The 18,294-nt window shown below is 46.7% G+C and overlaps 1 long non-coding RNA gene across 1 annotated transcript; it reads left to right on the top strand.

Moving 5' to 3' along the window:
- The first annotated feature begins 734 nt into the window (after positions 1-734).
- LOC122463558 lies at positions 735-14,311 on the top strand. The gene is made up of 3 exons (XR_006287030.1): positions 735-1,199; positions 1,456-1,459; positions 14,298-14,311. It is a non-coding gene; the product is annotated as an uncharacterized LOC122463558 (long non-coding RNA).
- The last annotated feature ends 3,983 nt before the right edge of the window (positions 14,312-18,294 follow it).

Here is an 18,294-nt window from a genome sequence, read left to right as displayed (position 1 = left end):
TGTTTATTTCCTGCAACCTCTAACAAGCATTCCTAGCAACTTAAACAACCAGCACATTCTATCTGGCCTTGTAGCTGTCTCCTATTATCTTTAACTTGGCGTCAGCAAACCTTGCACTATAAGGCATTATCTGCGGCTGCAACATTGTTTTAAGAGCAAAAGAGCTTACTCAAACCAGCCAGGCCTGAATTCTATTAAGGGGGGTTGAGAAGAGGCCCTTAGGCCTTCAGCAGGGAGACCTCCTCGACCCTTATGGCCTTCCATCCCCTCAACTTAACTAGTGGCCATGCCCTGGGGTCTCCAACACCTCTATTCGACACTGGTGAGGCCTCATCTGGAGTACTGTGTCCAGTTTTGGGCCCCACACTACAAGAAGGATGTGGAAAAAGTGGAAAGAGTCCAGCGGAGGGCAACAAAAATGATTAGGGGACTAGAACACATGACTTATGAGGAGAGGCTGAGGGAACTGGGATTGTTTAGTCTACGGAAGAGAAGAATGAGGGGGGATTTGATAGCTGCTTTCAACTACCTGAAAGGGGGTTCCAAAGAGGATGGCTCTAGACTGTTCTCAGTGGTAGCAGATGACAGAACAAGGAGTAATGGTCTCAAGTTGCAGTGGGGGAGATTTAGGTTGGATATTAGGAAAAACTTTTTCACTAGGAGGGTGGTGAAACACTGGAATGCGTTACCTAGGGAGGTGGTGGAATCTCCTTCCTTAGAAGTTTTTAAGGTCAGGCTTGACAAAGCCCTGGCTGGGATGATTTAATTGGGGATTGGTCCTGCTTTGAGCAGGGGGTTGGACTAGATGACCTCCTGAGGTCCCTTCCAACCCTGATATTCTATGATTCTTATCACAGTCACAGTTCTGCCAAGCTGCTCCAACTGTTCCCTCCACTGTTCATGTAAAGCTACAGCTGACACAGTGCGCATAGCTGAAGTGCATGGAGATAAGTGGTGGAATTCAAATCTGTCGAACACAACACAAACAGGGCATGTTCTCTGATCAGTACATTTTAAGGCCAGGAGATACTATTAGGTCATCTAGTCTGACCTTCTGTTAATACAAGCTATACGGTTTCATCCAGTTACCATTGAAATGAGCTGAATACCTTGTGTTTTGATGAAAATATCTTCCAGAAAGGCATCCAATGTTGCGATGAAGACTTCAAGAGATGGAAAATTTACCACTTCCCTGGTTAGTTGGTAAACCTTTGCATCACCCTTACTGACCTATTCCCAGTGACATTTACTGGTTCAATGGTTAGGGAGTAGGGGCAGAGTTAAGCTTCCTTTTGCAGGTGTGGTGTATAGTTCATTTGCTGGTTGTCAGGTGTTTTAACTTTCACCACTCTTCGTATGCTGGAAGGGAAAGAGGCAGAACTAGGCAACCTTAACACTGCTTTAATATAGTTTATAGAATCATAGGACTAGAAGGGATCTTGAGAGGTCATCTAGTCCAGTGCCCTGCACCCAAGGCAGGACTAAGTATTATCTAGACCATCCCTGACAGGTGTTTGTCCAGCGTGCTCTTAAAAATCCCCAATGATGGTGATTCCACAACCTCCCTAGGCAATTTATTCCAGTGCTTAACCACTCTGAGTTAGGAAGTTTTTCCTAATGTCCAAGCTAAGCCACCCTTGCTGCAATTTAAGCCCATTGCTTCTTGTCCTATTCTCAGAGGTTAAAAGGAACAATTTTTCTCCCTCCTCCTTGTAACAACCTTTTATGTACTTGAAAACAGTTATCACATCCCCTCTCACTCTTCTCCAGACTAAACAAACCCAATTTTTCAATCTTCCCTCACAGGTCATGTTTTCTAGACCTTTAATCATTTTTGTTGCTCTTCTCTGGACTTCCTCCAATTTGTCCACATCTTTCCTGAAATGTGGTGCCCAGAACTGGACACAATACTCCAGTTGAGGCCATATCAACGTAGAGAAGAGTGGAAGAATTAATTCTCGTGTCTTGCTTACAACACTCCTGCTAATACATCCCGAATGATGTTTGCTTTTTTTGCAACACTGTTGACTCATATTTAGCTTGTGGTCCACTATGACCCCCAGATCCCTTTCCACAGTACTCCTTCCTAGGCAGTCATTTCCCATTTTGTATGTGTGCAACTGATTGTTCCTTCCTAAGTGGAGTACTTTGCATTTGTCCTTATTGAATTTCATCCTATTTACTTCAGACCATTTCTCCAGTTTGTCCAGATCATTTTGAATTATAATCCTATCCTCCAAAGCACTTGCAACCCCTCCCAGCTTGGTATCGTCTGCAAACTTTATAAGTGTACTCTCTATGCCATTATCTAAATCATTGATGAAGATATTGAACAGACCCGGATCCAGAACTGATCCCCGTGGGACCCCACTTGTTATGCGCTTCCAGCATGACTGTGAACTACTGATAACTACTCTCTGGGAATGGTTTTCCAACAAGTTATGCATCCACTTTATAGTAACTCCAGTTAGGTTGCATTTCCCTAGTTTGTTTATGAGAAGGTCATGTGAGACAGTATCAAAAGCTTTACTAAAATCTTTACTTATGGACATTTAATTTCCTAGATTTCATTTAATTGGACTTTTTTTGTTTCTATAACTGTGTCTACATTAGAGCTTTTGTGATTTTTCACACCATTAACTGACAGAGCAATGCTGCAAAATGCGTAATTAGTCCCATATCTCCATGTAGATTTGAGACCACTCAAAACATTGTTCTTAACACACAAATATTGATACAAGGACAAAACTTCCAAGAGAAACTCCTTCAGAATGTAAGCAAAAACCACAACACATTGTCAGAAAGTTGTCAGTGATAGGGGCTCAGACTCAAATGTCTGATGTAGCTCAGGTTCAGTGGCCGTAGCGTGTTCTCTTGATCTGGCCAATTACTGTGACATTAGATTGCTGGAAACACTCTAGCTGTTAAAAGACCTTCATCTTGCTGCACATGTGAATTTCAGTCTCTTTGACTCATCATTGATATTGATATAATTATTACAGAAACTTTGTGGAATGATGATAATCAGTGGGACATGGTAATACCAAGATTCAAACTAGATAGGAATGACAGAATAGATTGTGCTGATGGGGCAGTGTCACTATATGTAAAAGAAAACAGTCAAATATAGTAAAACCAAGTTTAAATGAATGAAACTGTACCATAAAATCAGAAATTCCATGCTTGAATAATGAGAGTATGGCAGTAGGAATATGCCCAGGATGGTGATGGTAATTACGAGATGCTTAGGGAGATTAGAGAGGCTATAAAAATAGAAAACTCAGTAATAATTGGGGATATCAACTGTCCCATGTTTACTGGGTACATGTCACCTCAGGACGGGATCCAGAGATAAAGCTTTTAGATACCATTAATGATTGAGCAGCTAGTCCTGGGAACCACAAGGGGAGAGGCAAGTCTTGATTTAGTCCTAAGTGGCACACAAGATGTGATCCAAAAGGTGAATACAGCTGAACCACTTAGTAATAGAGACGATAATGTAATTAAATTTAACATCCTTGGTGACAGGGTGGGGAGAATATGAAGAACTCCACCATAGGAAGCCATATAAACAAACTTGTTTGTCTTAGCGATTGGCTGAACCAGAAGTAGGACTGAGTGGACTTGTAGACTCTAAAGTTTTACATTGTTTTGTTTTTGAGTGCAGTTATGTAATAAAATATATATTTGTAAGTTGCACTTTCACGATAGAGATTGCACTACAGTACTTATGAGGTGAATAGAAAAATATTATTTCTTTTGTTTATCATTTTTACAGTGCAAATATTTGTAGTGAAAAATATAAAGTGAGCACTGTACACTTTGTATTCTGTGTTGTAATTGAAATCAATATATTTGAAAATGTAGAAAAACATTCAAAAATATTTAACAAATTTCAGGTGGCATTTTATTGTTTAACAGTGCATTTAAAACGGCGATTAATTGAGATTTTTTTAGTCACCCTTTTTTTGAGTTAATTGCGTGAGTTAACTGTGATTAATCAACAGCCCTAATAGTAATGCAGGACTGGAAGAGACCTTGAAGGTCATCTAGTTCATTCCTCTGAGCTGAGGAAGGACCAAGTATTATCTAGACCATCCCCTACAAGAGTTTTTCCAACCTGTTCTTAAAAACCTCCAGTGACAGAGATTCCACAACTAGCCTAGGTAATTTGTTCCACTGCTTAACAATTCTTACAGTTGTGAAGTTTTTACTAATGTCTAGCCTAAGTCCTCTCGCTGCAATTCAAGCCCATTACTCCTTCTCCTGTCTCTTCAGCCAGGTCCTTAATGAGCTTCCTATGCAACAATGGGGATTTAGGTTAGATATTAGGAAAAAGTTTCAATCTATAAGGATAGTTATGCTGTGGAATAGGCTTCCAAGTGAAGTTGTGGATTCCCCATAATTGGAAGTTTTAAAAAGAAGGTTAGACAAACACCTGTGAGGGATGGTCTAGGTTTACTTGGTCCTGTTGTTATCCGGGCTTTTCAGAACCTACAGCAGGGGCAACTTAACTATTTCACTCTACGTGGTGTCAGTAATAAATCAATAGGAACACAGCAATTCTGTCTGATCAAGAATTAAATGCAAGGAAGCATGCTCTTGTCTAACACTGCAGTTTATTAGATTTAAGGACACACAGACATAAGCAATAGGTTTAGAACATCCCAGATATTTACCTAACATCTGGAACAGTATTGAGTAATTATCAGCAGATTCACAATGGCCAGTTGCTCACCCACCGGGGAGAAAGGGTATCAGGAAAAACATCTCCCAAGATAGCTTAAGAGGACAGCTCCAAAATACACTATATTATCTAGTCTTTTATAACTAACTTTTACAAAACACATAGGTCAGGGGTGGCCAACCTGTGGCTCCGGAGCCACATGCGGCTCTTCAGAAGATAATATGTGGCTCCTGCCAGGAGCTGACTCTGGGGGGAAAAATAGTGGGTGCTCAGCACCCTCCAGCAGGCCGATTAGCCCCCCGTCCCTCCCCCAATGCCGCCCACCTGCCAGCGCCCCCCCATCAGTCCCCTGCCCCTCCCCCAAAGCCTCCTGCCTGCCGGCAGCCCCCCCAATCAGCCCCCCGCCCCTCCCACAATGCCTCCCGCCTGCCGGTGGCCCCCCCCCCATCAGCTCCTCCTCCCTCCCCCAATGCCTCCTGCCTGCCGGTGACCCCCCCCATCAGCACCTTCTCCTCCCTCCTCCTGCCCACTGTGATCAGCTGTTTTGCGGCATTCAGGAGGCTATGGGGGGGAAGGGCAGAGGAGTGAGGATGTGACGTACTGTCCCCCTTCCTCTCCTAGTGCCTCCTGCCTGCCACAATCAGCTGTTTCGGCATTGAGGAGGCTCTTGGTGGGGAGGGGAAGGAGTGAGGACATGATGCGCAGCCTCACCCCTCCCTCCTGCAGTGCTGCCTCCTCCTCCCTCCCTGTGCTCCTGCCCGCCACGATCAGCTGTTTTGCAATGCGCAGGAGGCTTGGGTGGGGGGAGGAGTGAGGACACAGCTCACTCGGGGGAGGGGCCAGGAAGAGGTGGGGTGGAGGTGGGTGTGGGAACTTGGGGAAAGGGGTGGAGTGGGGGATAGGGCCTGGGACACAGCTAGGGGTCCAGCACCCCCTGACTGGCACCAGTGTCTCCTTGACTAAAGCACATGGTGACTAGCTGGTAGAAATTTTTAATCAAAAAAAGATTAGAGAGGTGGTTCCAGAGAGGATGGTTCTAGACTATTCTCAGTGGTAGAAGACGACAGGACAAGGAGTAATGGTCTCAAGTTGCAGTGGGGGAGGTTTAGGTTGGATATTAGGAAAAACTTTTTCACCAAGAGGGTGGTGAAACACTGGAATGCCTTACCTAGGGAGGTGGTAGAATCTCCTTCCTTAGAAGTTTTTAAGGTCAGGCTTGACAAAGCCCTGGCTGGGATGATTTAATTGGGGATTGGTCCTGCTTTGAGCAGGGGGTTGGACTAGATGACCTGCTGAGGTCCCTTCCAACCCTGATATTCTATGATTCTATGAAAATAAGAAAAGGAGTACTTGTGGCACCTTAGAGACTAACAAATTTATTTGAGCATAAGCTTTCGTGAGCTACAGCTCACAGAATGCATCCGATGAAGTGAGCTGTAGCTCACAAAAGCTTATGCTGAAATAAATTTGTTAGTCTCTAAGGTGCCACAAGTACTCCTTTTCTTTTTGCGAATACAGACTAACACAGCTGCTACTCTGAAACCTGTCATTTAATCAAAATGTTTCTTACACCATCACCTCTGTAAAATCAGGAGGGTAAATACTTTACAGGGTAATTAGATTCAAAACATAGAGAATCCCTCTAGGCAAAACCTTAAGTTACAAAAAGGCACACAGACAGGAATATCCATTCTATTCAGCACAACTTAATTGCTCAGCCATTTAAAGAAATCATAATCTAACGCATATCTAGCTAGATTACTTACTAAGTTCTAAGACTCCATTCCTGTTCTGTCCCCGGCAAAAGCATAACACAGACCGACACAGACCCTTTGTTTTTCTCCCTCCTCCCAGCTTTTGAAAGTATCTTGTCTCCTCATTGGTCATTTTGATCAGGTGCCAGCGAGGTTATCCTAGCCTCTTAACCCTTTACAGGTGAAAGGGTTTTTCCTCTGGGCAGGAGGGATTTTTAAAAGGGGTTTACCCTTCCTTTTATATTTATGACACAAGGGTCTCTGCTGATGGTAATTTGTGCAGTATGAAGAGTAGTTTGGGCAGGTGAGGGCTTGTAGAGTACCTTCGTTTTCCTGATGTTGAGAGAGAAACCTAGGCTGTGATAGGCATCTGCAGAAAGATTTAGCGGGCTTTGCAGGTCAGCCTCTGTGTGTGCAAGAATGACAATGTGATCTGAATACTGAAGGTCAGTGATACCAATTCTCATAATCGTAGAGTTTGTCTGGAGGAGACAGAGATTGATGAGTTGACCATCCATATGACACTCAATCCCGATTCTGTCAGGAAGGCGGTCACGGATGAGAATCAGGGTTGTGGCAAGGTAAATGGAGAAGAGTGTTGGAGCAATGACACAGCCCTGCTTGACACTGGTGCAAACGGTGAATGATTCTGTCTCTGAGCTGTTGCACAAAATGGTGGCAGTCATCCCATCATGGAGTCATCTGATGATGAAAATGAATTTCTGTGGACAGACACAACACCTTCCATAGGGCATCATGATTGATAAGAGTCAAAGGCCTTGGTTAGGTCTATGAATGCCATGAACAATTCCTGGTGTTGCTCTCTGCACTTCTCCTGAATCTGTCACGCCTCAAAGATCATGTCGGTTGTGCCATGGATGGCCTGAAGCCACCCTGTGATTCAGGGAGGAGTTCCTCAGCAAAGGGGAGGAGGTGTTTTTGTAGGATCCGTGCAAGAATCTTCCCTGCGATGGAGAGGAGAGCTATACCTCTATAGTTCCTGCACAAAGATTTGTCCCCTTTCTTGAATGTTGTAATAATGTTAGCGTTCTTAAAGTCAGGTGGAATTTCTTTGCAGTTCCAGATTTTTTGAGGAGTTGGCAAAGTTTGTGCTGGAGCATAGTTCTACCAGCTTTAAAAACCTCAGCTGGCATGCCATCTGGGCCTGGAGCCTTGTGATTTTTTTGTCTGGGTGATGGCATGCTGGACTTCCTCTGGATATGGGGGGATCAGCAAGGTGTTCCATTGCTGAGAGTTGTGGAATAAACTCGATGTTGTCTTCAGAGACCCATGGATTTGTGGTTTAGTAGGCTTTCAAATTGCTCCTTCCAGCATTGTTTAATGGCTGCACTGTCCTTGAGGAGGGTGAAGCCATCCTGAGAACGTAAGGGGGTTGGGCCTTTGGAGCTTGGCCCATATATAGCTTTGGTTGCTTGAAAGCAGCTGCTTGTGTCATCCTGGTCTACGAAACCCTGGATCTCAGAGGCCTTCTCTTGCTACCACTTGTTTTTGATGTCACGTAGCTTCCTTTGGACTTTGGCTTTAAGCAGGTGATAGGCCTCATGTTTTCTTTTGTTAGAGGAATCATTTTGACAGTTATAAAATGAATTTCTTTTCTGTGAATTATTGCTAGGATTTCCTTGTGGTTTTTATCAAACCAGTCTTGGTGCCAAAGAGTGGAATACCCTATGGTTTCAGCACATGCATTACAGAATCATAGAATCATAGAATTGTGAATGTGTTTTTAAGTTGATCCCAGTGCTCTTGAAGGTCAATGATGTTGTCAGGCAGTTTAGAGAGTTTCTCAGACAGATGTTGCTGGAACGTCTCACAGCCGGCTAGGTTTTCAAGTGCTTTGGTGTTGTACTGCTTTCACTTAGTCTTTGGGTGTTTGCAGTATCGTGGAGTGAGCCGAAGGTACCTGACTGATCTTACTAATCCATGGTCCGTCCAACAATGATCGGTACCTCTCATAGCTTTTGTTATATGGACATCGGTATAGTCTCGGGCTCTGACTATAACGTAGTCAAGGAGGTGCCAATGTTTGGACCAAGGATGTTTCCAGGTGGTCTTAAATGTGTTACTCTGCCTAAAGATGGTATTTGTGATGAGCAGGTAATGCTCCACACATTTGCTGAGGAGGAGATTACCATTGGGGTTTACATTTCCCACCCCTTCTTTGCCCATTGTGCCTCTCCAGAGTTGGGAATCCTGTCCGACTCTGGCATTGAAATCTCCCAGGAGGATGAGTTTGTCTGCCTTAGATATGGTTGTGAGGACTGCATCAAGAGTTCTATAAAACTGCTCCTTATTGTCTTCGTTATCATTGAGTGTTGGGGTGTATGTGCTGATGACCGTGGCATACTGGTTGTTGCTAAGCTTGAGCCGAAGACTCATGAGATGCTCGTTGATCCCCGTGGGAAGCTGCAAAAGCTGACTGGCGAGCTTATTTTTCATGGCAAAGCCAATCCCGTGAATGCGTCTCTCTGCAGGTGGCTTTCCTTTCCAAAAGAAGGTGTAGTCACCTCCATTCGCTTTTAATTGACCCTCATCAGCCTGGTGGGTCTCACTAAGAGCTACGGTTTCAATGTTGGGTCTTGCCAGTTCTCTGGCAATTATGGCAGTTCTTCTTTCTGGGCAATCACTGTGCTGAGAGTCCATAAGGGTGCAGCCATTTCAGGTGATGAAATTCATTGTCTTCTATCACTTGTTTTGGCTGTGGAGTTGAGTGATGCCACTGGATACGACCATCCTGTCGGAAGAGTGTGAGGCAGCCTATGTTTGGGGCACCTTTTCTAGCCCCCTCCCCATTTGGGGTGAGCAGAGGCGATCCCCAAAAGGCCTGCTTAGTCACCACTGCTGCTGCGGAAATGAACTTCTGTCTCAACCAAGCACAAAACGACCATCACACAGCTGCCGCCTGCGTGCAGATTTGTGAAAGATCGCTGCTCCTGTCTTCTCCGCCACTCGTCCATCACCGAAGGACTTTGTTCAGGTGTGAACCCTTTGGCAGAGGCCTGTGTGTGAAATCATTTAATATGGGGAAACCGGTGCGCAGGCGGTAATCACACGAAACTGAACAGTAGGAAAACCCTGACCAAATGGCAAGGAGATCCAGGGGCCTCCCTCCTGCTGTAGCCCTCATCCACCTTCACAACCACAGAGTACTAGGAGGTCCTCTATATGCACCCGATCCGCTGTCGGGGTCTTTTGAAGCTTGGACCATGGTTAGTCAGGAGCCTTACCTCAGGGCTGTTCGCCAAGGGGGACCCTACAAGGAGTATAAATTCTCTGGACAATATAGCATTGACGGTCTTTAGCCAACACAAGCTTCTTCACTATGACAAGGTTGTGGTCCATCAGAGAGCTACCAATAAGGAGAGCAACATTTCATTACCCCCACACTCAATATTACAGTGAACTGTAACCAAAAACCAGCCAAAACTGATCATTCTGGCAAAGCAGCTGCATTGGTGAGCACCCAGGAAGAGTAGGCAGGTCTATGTAAATACAGTCTGCTCCTGAAGTCCTTGTCCCCCAGATTCTCACTAAATGTTGGGTCTGCTTCCAATAATACTAATCAACATTAAACTGACTTTTATCATTGTCAGAAATATAGGGAAAAGGATAGCAACCTTTATGTATGCAGTAGCATAAAATCCCTCCTTGGCAGCTGTACTGAACTGCTTTACCTGTAACGGGTTAAGCAGTTCAAATAACCTAGTTGGCACCTGACCAGAAGGACCTATAGGGAAAGAAGATACTTTCAAATCTGGTGGGGGAAAGGATTTGTTGTTGTTCCCTCTCTGGACGGAGGGAGAAGCCAGGCAGGTACAACATCTCCTGAAAATATACCTGGAATATGCCATCTAAAACCACAGAAATTGTAAGTAGGGCAAGGAAATGCGTTAGGTTATCTTTTGTTTTGGCTTGTGTGAATTTTCCTAGGCTACAGAGGTAGTTTTATTCCTGTTTTTGTAACTGTGAAGCCCAGAGGGGAATCCTCTGTGTTTTAAATCTTATTACCCTGTAAAGTTACCTTCCATCCTAATTTTGCAGGCGTGATTCTTTTACTTTTCTCTTTTTAAATAAAGTTCTTCTTTTAAGAATCTGATTGATTTCAGTGTCCTGAAGACAAAGGGTCTGGTCTGTGGTCACATTGCTAAGGCAATTGGTTGGTATATTATTCTCAAGCCTCCCCAGGAAAGGGGATGAAGAGGCTTGGGGGGATATTTTTGCGGGGGAAGGGATTCCAAGTGACCCTTCCCTGAATTTTTGTGTAAATCACTTGGTGGTGGCAGCAGTACCATCCAAGGAGAAGGAAAGGAATGTGTGCCTTGGGGAAGTTTTAACCTAAGCTGGTAGAATATAAGCGTAGGGGGTCTTTCATGAAGGTCCCCACATCTGTACCCCTAAGTTCAGCGTGGGGGTGGGGGAACCCTGACAATCATAATTGTATTTCCATCATCTTATTGGCTCTTAACATCACCCATTATTTAAATTAACAGCTCAGCCAATGTCCTTCCCAGACTATCAATAGAGAAGCATTTTAATAAAATATTTGCAATTCTCGAATAAACTCCTTATGAACCCCGCTCCAACCAGTTATAACCATAACTGAATGGGGACGTAACCCTGGGCCATGTCCTTGCTAGCTCTGACTTTCCCACCACAATTTGTCTCTAACTTCTCTCAGGAGCAACTTCAGTGTCTCATATTCCTCGGCACTTAGGCCCTGAATTTAATTTCTAATTATTTCTTAACCTGAACCAGCCTATAGGCTACAATCTGCTAGCTCCCCACTTGCAGTGTCACTTCTTTTCTGGGTCCGGTTACTGCCTTGCTCAATGCTAGCCTGTCTCCAACCCCTGGGCAGCCTCCCTCCAGATTTTCCAGGATTACTGGATGGAGGCTGGAGCCAGTTCTGCTTTGAATTGCACAAACCACCCATTAGCGGGGAGCTGCAATAACCATTTGTTTTCTGCAGGGCAGGTTAATAGCCAGACGGTTTGGAGCCAGCACCCTCTGTTACCGCACTGGGGCCAGTGATACTGACACTTGCCTGGTCCCTGATGTATCACACTGAGGGGGCCATGATCTGCCAAGCCACTATCATCGTGCCACCCCAGATGGGATGAACTGAGCCCATTAGTCTGCCGGGGCTTAGCCACGCAGCTCACATTGAGTTTAATGGCTAAAACCCTCCCCGCAGCACACTGGGGGAAAGGATGTGAGGAGAGCCAGCTGACTTTATTCCCCTGCATTTCAACGGTTGCCCCTCAGGAGAAAGACGCGCTTAACACATTCACTGTGTGCACTCAGGTCTCCTTTCACCCGCCACAGAAATGCAGCCACCTCTGGGGCACAGCATGGCCACTGTTAACTCCCATGCAGTGACTTCACACAAAAGCCTAGGCCAGGAAATGAAGGAGAACGCTGTCTCCAGGCACAGCTGCATGGGGTTGGGGACCTAAGTCCCCAAGATGGGATTTTGCAAAGGTGCTGGGGCTAGCGCTGGACATAGGAAAAATGCCACGAGGCAGCAGAGCGTTCTCTAAAAGACCCTCCAGCTCCACAGGGCATTGCTGGGCACTGGGCTCGGCACCAGCTTGGGAGGGACAGTGCCCACTGCTGGAGACAGGGCGAGCTGGGCATCCAAGGATTTCCCTGATGCCAGAGGGAGGCTGCCAGCCTTGGACTTGTCAGTGGCCAGTCTGGGGAAGGGGCGCTTTCTCTGACTTGTGTATTTGCAGCAGAGTAGCAGACTGTCCCCAAGCGATGGGGCCGAGGCACACAGCCCTCTCTTCATGCGATGCAGGCAGAACAGCAGACACCCTCAATCTGCAGCAGCTGTCAGTGCCAGGTGGCGGGGTGGTGAGGTGGAGATGAGAAATCCCCCCAGGGCTTTCTAGTCTGAGCCATGCTGCAGCTGGCAGCTGGATAGATGTGATAAGGTTCTCTTGAATCTGCCAAGGTGGAATCACTTAGTAGCCAGGGCCTAGCGCTGAGCTATCTGCCCCTGGGGTCTGGGCCGCACTGGGCTGAGCCCTCTGGCGGTTGGTAACAGGGGCTCTGTGCACTGCAGCATGTCCCTGCCTTTCTGGGCCAGTTCTCTGAAGTGCATGGAGGTGCCAACCTGCCCTGGGAGACTCCATCCTAGGCTCCACCTCCGGCCCCAGACCTGTTCTCCCCTCTCTGCATGGTGGGGGTGTTCTTACGGAGTTGTCTGTGCTGGCTCTCTCCTCCCATGCCTGAGATTATCACTCCAGCAGCTGGGCTCCACCCCAGACACAGGCGCTGGAGGACAGAGATGGTGAGGGGAGGAGAGGCCACAAGACAGACATGTCCCCCCAGGCACATGTGGGGAAAGTGTGGGGCTGAGAGACAGCGGAGGCTTGAACATTCCCAGAGCCCTCAGCCTCACACTCAAGGGCAGCAACATCCCCTTTCCCACCAGCCAGAAACGGGCCCATCTGGCTCCAGGAACGGGGGAGCGCCAGGATAACTGAACCTCCACAGGAGCAGATGGAGCCAGTTGCAGGGTAGGGCACTGAGACTGAGGAGGTGGAACCAGGATGAACAGTGTCCCAGACTCAGGCACGCCTGTCTCCAGGGCCCCGGGGAGGGTATACATGGACCTGACTTTGTGGGGTGGAGGGGTCACGCTGGATGCAGAAGATCCCCGTTTCCTCGGGCCAATGTAGTCCGAGCTCCCTGTGTCTGCCATTCCTGGCCTTGAAGGCCATTGAAGCCAGGAGATGCGTGAAGGACCAAGGAGACTGGGTCCTTCTCCAGCTAAAAGCATCGTTCCCCATTGCACTGGCCAGCTGCTGTCCCCAGCCCCCTCCTTTCCAGGGGCCAGAGCCCTGGCTAGCCCCAGGAACAGTGCTTTGAGTTAGCTAGCCTCGCTCACCCCCAACTCCATTTAATACTGAGAGCAGCGCAGGTCCTGAGCTCTGTTCTGGGGTTTGGACCTAATCAGGAGCGTCTCTCCACCAGTCACTCCTGCCATGGACAGACTTCTCCTGCAATGCTGTGTAATCCCAGCCCCATGGGGGCAGGGCAGTGCTCGCTCAGCAGGGAGACCTCCCAGGAACCCCTGCAGGGGGCTGCTTTCCTGCAAGCATGGCTGGAGAGTCAAGGCGCTCTTCCAACCCATGTTGTGCTGAGCGTAGTTTCCCAGCCTGCCACTAGGGGTGCTGTCTCTTTGAAGAGAGGGGGCTTCTGGACCACTTGTGCTCATGGGCAGGGTCCTTTCCATAAGAGCGGGAGCATTAGCTACTGGGTCCAGGCCATGGGTCCAGCTCAGCCAATTACATTCAGCCTCCATAACCACCCCCGGCAGCTTCAGGGGATTCCCCTTTCTCCTCTGCTCTAACTTGCTGCGCCATGTTGCTGTGCGCTGGGAAGCAGCTGCTGTCTTCTACCCCAGAGGTGGCTGCATTGTGGGAGTGGGTGAAATAATTTCTTTATACCGGGTGTTCTAGGCAGCACTTTATACCTCCTGGCAGATACCCTGCAATTATCCAGCATTGCCGTCCTCAAACCCTCGCCCTCCCACCCATGGTTTGACAGTAGATTTGATTTCTTTTGCACTGCTCCCAAGTGGCTGGGTGGGGCCAAATTAAATGTAAAAATGTAACAAGAAAAGGCAAAAAGGAGTTTGAAGAACAGGTAGCCAAAAACCCAAAAAGTAATAAAATGTCTTTTAAGTACATCAGAAGCAGGATGCCTGCTAAACAACCAGTGGGGCCCCTGGACAATCAAAATTCAAAAGGATCACTTAAAGACGATCAAGTCATCACAGAGAAACTAAATGAATTATTTGCTTCAGTCTTCATGGCTGAGGATGTTAGGTTCCCAAACCTGAGCCGTCTTTTGTAGGTGACAAATCTGAGGAATTGTCACAGATTGAAGTGTCACTAGAGGAGGTTTTGGAATTAATTGAGAAATTTAACAGTAACAAGTCACGGGGACCAGATGGCATTCACCCACGAGTTCTGAAAGAACTCAAATGTGAAATTGCAGAGCTATTAACTATGGTTTGTAACCTGTCCTTTAACTCAGCTTCTGTACCCAGTGAAAAGAAAAGGAGTACTTGTGGCACCTTAGAGACTAACCAATTTATTTGAGCATAAGCTTTCGTGAGCTACAGCTCACTTCATCGGATGCATGCTGTGGAAAGTATAGAAGATCTTTTTATACACACAAAGCATGAAAAAATGGGTGTTTACCACTACAAAAGGTTTTCTCTCCTCCCACCCTACTCTCCTGCTGGTAATAGCTTATCTAAAGTGATCACTCTCCTTACAATGTGTATGATAATCAAGTTGGGCCATTTCCAGCACAAATCCAGGTTTTCTCCCCCCCCACACACAAACCCACTCTCCTGTTGGTAATAGCTTATCTAAAGTGATCACTCTCCTTACAATGTGTATGATAATCAAGGTGGGCCATTTCCAGCACAAATCCAGGGTTTAACAAGAACGTCGGGGGGGGGGGGGGGGAGGGTAGGAAAAAACAAGGGGAAATAGGTTACCTTGCATAATGACTTAGCCACTCCCAGTCAGTATTCAAGCCTAAGTTAATTGTATCCAAAAAATTGGATACAATTAACTTAGGCTTGAATAGAGACTGGGAGTGGCTAAGTCATTATGCAAAGTAACCTATTTCCCCTTGTTTTTTCCTACCCCCCTCCCCGCCCCGTTCCTCAGACGTTCTTGTTAAACCCTGGATTTGTGCTGGAAGTGGCCCACCTTGATTATCATACACATTGTAAGGAGAGTGATCACTTTAGATAAGCTATTACCAGCAGGAGAGTGGGGTGGGGGGAGAGAAAACCTTTTGTAGTGGTAAACACCCATTTTTTCATGCTTTGTGTGTATAAAAAGATCTTCTATACTTTCCACAGCATGCATCCGATGAAGTGAGCTGTAGCTCACGAAAGCTTATGCTCAAATAAATTGGTTAGTCTCTAAGGTGCCACAAGTCCTCCTTTTCTTTTTGTGAATACAGACTAACACGGCTGTTACTCTGAAACCTGTACCCAGTGACTGGAAGATAGCTAATGTAACGCCAATATTTAAGAAGGGCTCTAGAGGTGATCCTGGCAATTACAGACCAGTAAGTATAACATCAGTACCGGGCAAATTAGTTGAAACAATAGTAAAGAATAAAATTGTCAGACACACAGAAGAATATAAATTGTTGGGGAAAAGTCAACCTGGTTTCTGTAAAGGGAGATCATGTCTTACTAATCTATTAGAGTTCTTTGAGGGGATCAACAAATGTGGATAAGAAGGATCCAGTGGATATAGTGTACTTAGATTTCCAGAAAACCTTTGACAAGGTCCCTCACCAAAGGCTCTTAAGTAAATTAAGTTGTCATGGGATAAGAGGGAAGATCCTTTCATGGATTGAGAACTGGTTAAAAGACAGGGAACAAAGGGTAGGTATAAATGGTAAATTTTCAGAATGGAGAGGGGTAACTAGGGGTGTTCCCCAAGGGTCAGTCCTAGGATCAATCCTATTCAACTTACTCATAAATGATCTGGAGAAAGGGGTAAACAGTGAGGTGGCAAAGTTTGCAGATGATACTAAACTGCTCAAGATAGTTAAGACCAAAGCAGACTTTGAAGAACTTCAAAAAGATCTCACAAAACTAAGTGACTGGGCAACAAAATGGCAAATGAAATTTAATGTGGATAAATTTAAAGTAATGCACATTGGAAAAAATAACCCCAACTATACATACAATATGATGGGGGCTAATTTAGCTACAACTAATCAGGAGAAAGATCTTGGAGTCATTGTGGATAGTTCTCTGAAGACATCCATGCAGTGTGCAGTGGAGGTCAAAAAAGCAAATGGGATGTTAGGAATCATTAAAAAAGGGATAGAGAATAAGACGGAGAATATCTTATTGCCCTTATATAAATCCATGGTACGCCCACATCTTGAATACTGCTTACAGATGTGGTCCCCTCATCTCAAAAAAGATATACTGGCATTAGAAAAGGTTCAGAGAAGGGCAATGAAAACGATTAGGGGTTTGGAATGGGTCCCATTTGAGGAGAGATTAAAGAGGCAAGGACTTTTCAGCTTGGAAAAGAGGAGACTAAGGGGGGATGTGATAGAAGTCTATAAAATCATGAGTGGTGTGGAGAAAGTGAATAAGGGAAAGTTATTTACTTGTTCCCATAATATAAAAATTAGGGGCCACCAAATGGAATTAATGGACAGCAGGTCTAAAACAAATAAAAGGAAGTTCTTCTTCACGCAGTCAACCTGTGGAACTCCTTGCCTGAGGAGGTTGTGAAGGCTAGGACTGTAAAAGGGTTTAAAAGAGAACTAGATAAATTCATGGAGGTTAAGTCTGTTAACTGCTATTAGCCAGGATGGCTAAGGAATGGTGTCCCTAGCCTCTGTATGTCAGAGGGTGGAGATGGATGGCAGGAGACAGATCACTAGATCATTACCTGTTAGGTTCACTCCCGCTGGGGCACCTGGCATTGGCTACTGTCAGTAGACAGGATCCTGGGCTGGATGGACCTTTGGTCTGACCCAGTATAGCCATTCTTATGTTCTTATGGTTGGGTGTCCTTGTTATGGGGATTGCAGTAGCACAACTGGGCCCCACACAGGGATCAGGGCATCTGCAGGGCTGGCATAACAAGGGGGCTGAGGGTCAGGATTGAGGGGCATCTGCAGGGCTGGCATAACAAGGGGGCTGTGGGTCGGGATTGAGGGGCATCAGCGGGGCTGGCGTAACAAGAGGGCTGCAGGTCGGGATTGAGGGACTTTGGTGGGGCTGGTATAACAAGGGGGTTGCAGTCAGGATAGAGGGGCATTGGCAGAGCTGATATAACAAGGGGTCTGCGGGTCAGGACTGAGGGGCATTGGCAGGTCTAGGTGCGTTTTCAGCTCACTCAGGCCCCGGCTGCCCTGTGCCCGGCCAGTTCTGTGTGTCACTGGCTCCCTGCCACGTGAAGCCTGCTCTGCTGTTTCTTGATTTCAGGCCCGAGGGCAGGGACGAGGAATGACTGTCCATCATCCTGTGCCATGGAGATTGAGAGGGCCCCATGCCCATTTGCACAAGGCCAGTAGGCAGCAGCACAGACCAGTACCCTCGAGAAATGGGGCTGAGGGTGGAAGCCCCACAGGAGTGGGGGCTGGGCCCGAGCCCAAGGACCTGATCCCCCTTAACCCACAAGCTCTTACCCTGGGGCAAATGGATCCAGTAGTGTTTGACCCCTCACCGGGTGCAGGGGTGGGGCTCAGGTCCTGGTTGTAATGGGGAGCTCAATCAGGCAGTGCCAGAGATAACACTTGTGCCAATGCCCGTACCAGGCTAAGACACAAGATCAGGGATGCTGCAACAGCCGGGCAGTGCCCTGTAAACTGTCACCACTGGGCAATGAACTGAGACCCTGTTATTGATCCATGCCAATCACAGTGTGGCTTTCACCTGCAAGCCCTTTACAAACATTCACCAGAAAATTGCCACAGACCAACCACAGGGCAAGGACCGCCAGGCGGGGGAGACCAAGACAAAGGTTGAAGGGAGAGGCAGAGCTGGAACTAGATTGCAGGACTTGACTCCCAACCCTGTGTTCAGACCAGGAGAACCCCCACCCATATGGCTCCCAGAGTGCTTTGTGCCATTCTGCCAGGGTGTGTCTAGGGGGAGCTCTGCAGTGGGGCCATGCTGGGAGCGTTGGTCCGATGAGTTGCTCTGTGTCACTGGAAACAAAGCAGCAAGGAGTTCCCAGCATACTCCACCCTGCACCTGAGTTTCTATCTCCTGCCCTCTGGGATTTTGCATGGGCGAACCATCCCCTTCCCAGTGTGAGT

Source organism: Chelonia mydas, chromosome 22 (genome assembly GCF_015237465.2).
Source record: "Chelonia mydas isolate rCheMyd1 chromosome 22, rCheMyd1.pri.v2, whole genome shotgun sequence".
Lineage (NCBI taxonomy): Eukaryota > Metazoa > Chordata > Testudines > Cheloniidae > Chelonia > Chelonia mydas.
This window is presented reverse-complemented; position numbering and strand designations above follow the sequence as displayed.